The sequence below is a fragment of the Trypanosoma cruzi genome, genomic scaffold (genome assembly GCF_000209065.1).
Source record: "Trypanosoma cruzi strain CL Brener 1047053516929 genomic scaffold, whole genome shotgun sequence".
Lineage (NCBI taxonomy): Eukaryota > Euglenozoa > Kinetoplastea > Trypanosomatida > Trypanosomatidae > Trypanosoma > Trypanosoma cruzi.
In genome coordinates, this window is record NW_001849137.1 from 1 (window position 1) to 7,039 (window position 7,039).

General features: G+C 60.5%; 1 non-coding gene and 1 pseudogene across 1 annotated transcript, besides 4 other annotated features; both read right to left on the reverse strand.

The window, feature by feature from the left end:
• Window positions 1-486: a mobile genetic element.
• Window positions 1-7,039: a sequence feature (areas not merged during assembly with more than two copies in the genome that could not be assigned to a particular haplotype).
• Window positions 294-316: a sequence feature (AT_rich).
• Window positions 296-457: a mobile genetic element.
• Window positions 1,594-6,009, reverse strand: Tc00.1047053510875.10 (annotated as a pseudogene).
• Window positions 6,501-6,572, reverse strand: Tc00.1047053510875.20. Its single transcript, XR_008255737.1, has one exon. It is a non-coding gene; the product is annotated as a C/D small nucleolar RNA (snoRNA), TB8C3C3 (small nucleolar RNA).

Genomic DNA, 7,039 nt, shown 5'->3' on the forward strand with positions numbered 1-7,039 from the left:
TTCTCAAATTGGGTAATTGAGGCGCCCGGAGATTCGCAACATGTCCTGTAAGGCTCGAATCGTCCCAGAGTTTGGCGATTTTTCCTGAAACCAAGCGTAAGCCTGTCATCGGGGTGGCCACGGTTAACGTTGCATCCGACGGCCCGTTTTCATCAACAAGGGCGAGCGGCACCTGGACAGCGCCATGTTGGCGTAACAAGTCTAACATGTGGGCGCCAATATCGCTCCACTCGTAGGCCGTGTATAATTAACCAAAGCCATTTCCTTCAACCAACCTCGCTGTGTCCGTAAACTTAAAATAAAAATAAAAAATTATCTGGTCGCCATCGGCTCCCCAATCTCCTAAAGTCGTGGCCTTCCAAAATTCGAAAGACAGGAAAGTGTCATACATAATTGCATTCGTTTTACCCGGATACATATATAAATTAATTAATTTCGCCAGCTCTCCCGCGATCATACCAAAAATAAAAAAGGGTAATAACTCCTCCAAGCCACAAAATCGCGCAATGTTCGTCCTTCTTCTTCTAAATTGAAACCCCCCAACAGAAATAACGCAACAGACACATGTGCAGCGCAATATCTTTCCCTGTCCCGCGTTCCATCTTACTTCCCATGCGTGCCACGGCGGTGGTGCCGGCGTTACATCTGAAGTGATTCCAAAATAACAGGCAGCATGCTGTGGAGAGTGGATGCCTAAAAAAAATGCCCACGTCAGTGTCTAACTGGAAATGACATCAATATATATATCCGCGATACAAACTACCCGTGTGTGGCCGTAATAAAGGCAAACACTGAGACACGTGTGGAGCAACGTAAAAAAAAAAGAAAAGGGAAGGAGTAACTAATGAAATACCCCACAGAAACACATCAACATATACGCAAGGTAACAAATCATTCCGCATAATTCTTCGTTCTTCCTCTCGTTCCTTATACACAACACCAGAAGCATAAAAAGTGACAGGCATGCTCTCCCACACAGTAAACGTGGAACAGGAAAGGCATTGCAGTCATATGGAAAAAATAGAAACAATGCACAAAAAACAGCGAAAATGCCGTTGCAGAGTCCGATGGGTGGCTGCGCAGCTACACAGCCGTGGCCCCACGCCCTCCCTCATTGACCAGCAACACACAAGTCCTAATTTCATCCATTGAAAGCCACAGAATGGCGTTATCGTTTTCTACCCCTAATGTTTTCTCAAATAAATCCAGTGCTCCGCACAACAGCCACCATCGCGGAACACGACCTCGTTACTGAGTAAAAATCTGAATAAAAACCCCGAGATCCGGAGAGGGCGCTGCAGCGGCGAGCGTGCAACACACATCCGTGACACAGCCGCCCTGGGCTAGCGCGACACCTCGATAATCCGTTTTTGCCAAAATCGATAAAAATAAAATAACAAAAGAAACGACTCAATCAACCAAGCATCCGATAAATAATAATAATAAAGAAGTAAACACACTGCCAAAAGCACCTACGTTATACCGCATCCATGAGGAGCCTCGTACACCCTCGCCACGTGGAGGTACTGTTTGGGCAGACACTTTCCAACTCGAGGTAAAACTGCGCTACATTTTTCGTCAAGCGGATCATCTTCACCTGTCCAAAGTGGCATAATTAATGCTGCAGCTCGCACTGGATGAACAGCCCAGCAGTTTCAGGGCGTCTGAGCGGATGTCACCGGTCACAGACTGCAAAGACGGTGCTGGTGGTCGGTACGACGAAGCAACGGTGGTGCCTGAGGCGTACGACAATAACGTTATGTCGTGAGGCTTCTGCGTATCCTCGTCGTTCCCCTCGTCATCGCGCAGCAGTGCCTCCAGTCCGCCACGCCGCGGCTCGCGCAGCTCCTGCCAGTGGCGGTCCTCCGCGTACCACACAACGACGCTGTACACAGTGGCCGCAAGCAAAGCAGTGGTCAGCAGAAATACAGTAGCCGCGTACGCCCTCGCACCGCCGTCGCTCGGCGCAAGGTGTTTCGCCGCGCTCACCAGGCACAGCGCCGCAAGGAGCACAAAGCTCGCCGCGTGCATCACCGTCAGGAAGGCCGAGCGCATCATGTTCGTGAAGGCAACCACGCCCGCACCCGCAAGCAGCACAGCCGCCATGCAGAAATACTGGACGTGGCAGCCTCCCACGGGCGGGTGCACAGCAGCAATCAGGCACACCACACACAGCACCGACAGCTGGAACACGCACCAGTACACGTGGCTGCCCCTCATGTTCGTCAGCATGCCGCCGTACATCCGCTGCTGCGCCGCGGGGTGCCAATACCCGACGGGGTACAGCAGACGCTCGTGCAGCGGCTTCCTCGAAAGCTGCCAGTACCTCTCGAAGCTCGCGCCCACGTGGCGGGCAATGAAGTAGCACACGCCAGCAGGGAACGCCAAACCGTACAGCACGCCGACAACACCGATCGCGCGGTGCTGCACGCGGGCGCCGGGCATCGCCAGTGCAAGCACCGAGCCGAAAAAGATGCCGAGGTGCATCGCGTGCGCCACAACGTACGTCAGGCTCGGGAAGCGCATCGCAGCCCACGCACTCGCCACGTCCACGCCGCGCCACCGCTGGAAGGCCGCCGTCACACCGCAGTGCACGCACCCGAACACAGCGGCGAGCAGCGCGTTGCCCACCACCATCCACAGCGGGTCAAGGGCAGCAAACACCGGCAGGAAGTACGGCAGCGCAACGGTTCTCGCACGCTCCTGCGCCGAGGCGCACGGCATCCTCGCGAACACGCCGAGCGCCTGAATCTCCAGAACGGAGCCCAGCCCGCCGGTCACCACCACGGCAACAGCCGCCGCACCCGCAACGACGCCGGTGATCGCCTAGAGGGCGCCGGCTGCGGGCAGCGTGTCGGACGCGATGGTGAAAGACCCAAGTAGCACACCCTTGCAGCCGCCGAACACCGCCGCAGCGTCGCAGCGAATGACTATCGTCTCGTCGGCAGCAATGAAGTAACCGCGGTGCACGGGCACAGCGAGCTCCAGGACGGTGGACGGATTCGTCGCGTTGCGCAGCATCGCTCCCCACGGACCGTCAAACCCGCGCGGCTGCGCCGTCGACACCGGCACGAAGCTCAGGTGCGTGCCGAGCTGCGGGTCGCCTGCCCAGCGGAACGGCGGCGGCAGCGCCACCATCAGCAGCGTCGGGACGGCGAGCGTCGGGCACGCCACGTCGCTCCACCACAGCGTGCTGCTCACCGGCGCCGTCGGGGTCCGCGTGGGCGGCAGCGCCACTGTCTCCGTCACCCGCAGGGTCTCCGTCGGAATGTAGCGCGTTGCGCTTAGGCTCGGCGTCGAACTTGGTGTCGGGCTGCGCGTCTCCGTCAGCGTCGCCGTGTGGCTCAGCGGCGGCATGCCGGGCGTGCGGTTGCACCCGTCCACGTGCGGCAGGTACACCGGCAGGCAGTCGCGCCCGTACCCGCCCTCAGCACAGCGGCAGCCGCACGACACCGACATCGCCCTCGTCGCAGCACCAAAGCAGTGCACGTCGGCATCGCACACGCCACACGCCACGGGGCGGAATTCCCCGATGATGCCGGCGGACCTGTACTCCATCGGCTGCAGCGCCTGCCCGTTGAGCGTCAGGCACCCCACGACGAACCTTCGGCCGGCGCCCCCAAGCGCTACGGTGCCGTCCATCACGACGGGCCCGCTGCCGGCATTGCCATAGAGCGTCAGCGTGCTCTGCACGAGATCCGCACGGCGCGGGTACGACGGCACAGACAGAAGCCTGCCGCTGAGGCTGTTGCCGCGCACCGACAGCCACGACCCGGACACAAACGACGCCAACCCCCGCAGCGCCAGCAGCGCGCCATCCGTCAGCGCACCGGCGTTATCGTTCACTACGACGCCGGACGCGTTGGCCTCCACACCGCTGCCAAACACCAACCCATGTGCGGCGTACACCTGGCTCCCCGACACGCGAAGCACAGCGCCCCCCGACGCCACCACGCACGCACTCGCGTACAACGCATATTCGCCACCGAGCACAGCCGCGTCCAGCGCAACACCGCCACCGACAAGCTCCAGCACCGCGCCGTCCACCACCACCGTCCGCCCACCAGTCATCACCGTCACGAGGGCAACGCCGGACACAACCAGCACGGACCGCACAAGCCGCAGGCCCGACAGCACCAGCACCGGTGCGTACGGCGAGGACTGCGAGCCGGGAAGATACACAAGCGGCGTCGGCCTCGCGGCAACCAGCAGGGTGTCCGTCACCGTCAGCACGGACCCCGCGGGATACGTGCCGGTCAGCACAAGCGCACCGTTCAGCGCCTCCACATCGCACACCGACAGCTCCACCGGCCCGCTCTCGTCGCTCCCCGCCGCCACCGCACCGCGCAGCGCTCCACCGCCCAGCACGTACAGCACGGCGCCGTTACGCAGCGACACGTTCTGCACAACGATCCGCACGCCATCCCGCGCCATCCACGGCACGTAGAGCACCGGGCTCACGCCGTCCAGCACAACGTGGCGCAGCGTCACCTCGCTCGCACCGGCAGGCACGACGAACACCGACCGCACCGTCACGCCCTCGCGGACGAACACACTCGACGCAGTGCACACAGCAGACGGCAGCGCGGGAGCGCCCACAGGCACGCACGCCTCGCCGTACCCGCCGCTGCCGCACACGCACACGCACACACCGTCCTTCATGCTCGCCGACGCCGTCCCGGGCGCGTAGCAGTACGTGTCCCTGTCGCAGGCGTCGCATCCAACAACGTCGATGCTCCCAGCGTCGCCAAAACCTGTCGCTGTGTACTCCTCCGCCGTCGACAGGACACGTCCACCAGCGTCGTTGCACGCCACCCTCACATGCGCCCCAGCCGCAAGCGACAGGCTCACCAACAGCATCCGCGGCAGCAGCGCTCGGTTGCGCACAAAGCTCAGCGTGCTCCCAGCAGCGGTCACGGCGCCAGCAGCGTAGAGCATTTCCCTCGAGACGCCCTCGTGCACGTTGTCCTTCACTAGCAGCATCGACCCACCGGTCAGGCTCACCGTCGAATAAAACGCCACCGCGTAGTCCTCCGTCGAAAAAAACTCGCTCCGCAAAAACGCCACAGCGGAGCCCGACACGCTCACAGCCCCACGCACAAACACCGCGTGCTTGCACAGCAGGAAGTCGCTGTCAACAAACGCCACCACGGAGCCGCCACTGGCCGCAACACCGCCCCCCACCGACACGCACAGCCCCAGCACCGTCTGCACCAACAGCCCGTCCACGTACGGCACACCGCTCGACGACAGCGCCACGCCGCCGCCAACGTACACCTCCGACCCGCCCACGTGCAACGACCTCAGCACAGTGTTGCTCACACGCAGCTGCGTCCGCAACAGCGACATCGCGTGCAGCACAAGCGGCGACGCCATAGCGTCCGTCAGCCCGCCCAGCTGGGAGTAGCGCATCGGTCCCGGCGTCACAATCGTCGAGTCACGGACGGTCATGTTCGTGTGTGCCGGCAGGTTGTGCACAAACACAAGCGAGCAGTGGCTCCCCGACAGCCCGCTCACGCTCACCTCCAGGCTCCGGTCACTCGCCGGCTCGCCTCTGTAGCCCCGCACGTAGATCTGTTCACCGCCGTCGCACACACAATCCCTCAGTTCGATGCGCAGTGCGCCGGGAAGCATCGCCGGCACGTCAAACACAACAGCCACGCCGTTAGTCATGGACACGCCGTCCATCAGCACCGTGTCCACGGCGCGGCCAACCGTGATGGCTCTGTCCACCGTGCCGCCCCGCAGTCGCAACACCACCGCATGCGCCGCGGGCATCCACGCAGCAGCAGCAACAAGCGCCAACACAACGAGCAGCGCCACACGCACAGCTGCAATGGCCCTGCACCACACACGGTGCCGGCTGCGCCGATACGCACCCACCGCAGACCACATCCACCGACCCAGACAAGTATCAATAGAGCTGTCATGGCGTGTCGCCCTCGCCCCGTCGACCATTACTCCTGTCTATCAAATCCTTCCTACAGATGGCAAATTTAATAACACGATTCATCAAAATCGTTATCCAATTGCTACTAGTTCTAATAATGCAAGTAATCCCCAATACCTTGAAACGATAGTTGTGGTGGTGAAGCCAAATTATCTCTAGCTGACGCTCAAAATAAGAATAAAATGCAGTAACAACAGTAACCAAACACAGTGGCACGCAGAAGCATCCGGTAATACACAATCCCCACCAAAGCACAACAACCGACACAAAGCAGCGCAGATGCCACAATCACGCCAGTGACACCCTCGCCCTCCCACCGCCCACGCAGTCCCAGACAACCACCATGCAGAGTGGTAAGATCCCGGCAAAAGGCCAGATTATTGTTGGCACCGCTCCTGTTACCGAACGACTCCATCACAGTGCAGTACCAATGCCGTGAAAGACACACAAGGGCCGAGGCAGACCACGTGGCAGCATTACAACCGCCAGCCGTCAAGCGCGTAAATGAAGGTGTTGGTGTTGGTGGTGCGGAAGTGGAGTGGAGAGTTCGCAGTTCGCCAGCAGTCAAGGCGTCGTTTCTCGCTCATGTGGGTCGGCATTGCACAACAAGCAGCGGCACCATACGCGCACACGACACACACGAAAAGTACGAATAAAGAAGTACGACGGGGGCACTCAGATACGGGGGACAAGGGTCCACGTCAATTGTGCGACCTGTTGACTCATAGACGTCCGGTTTGTAATCACGCCGCTGCTCTGCAATTCGTCAGTCTGCAGGAGACTGGGGAATGGAGGGAAGGGAGAGAGGGCCGGTGCGGCCCTCATCCATCTCGGTTGGATGTGATACCGGTAACGTCATCTCGTCAAATTGCCCGCAGCAAAGACCGTCGCCGTCAGCGGAGGTCGGTTTCTTCCCTCTCCCACTGGGGCGCCACTCCACCGACGCAGTCGCTCGCCTCCTCCCCCACCAACACAACGAGGGAGCAACCGCGGGAGATGCGACACGTGCGACGAACACGCAGCCGCAGAGCCCCATTGCCGTCGCCATGGCCAAACAAGGCTGGCTGCAGGACGCAAAAAGAAGAATAA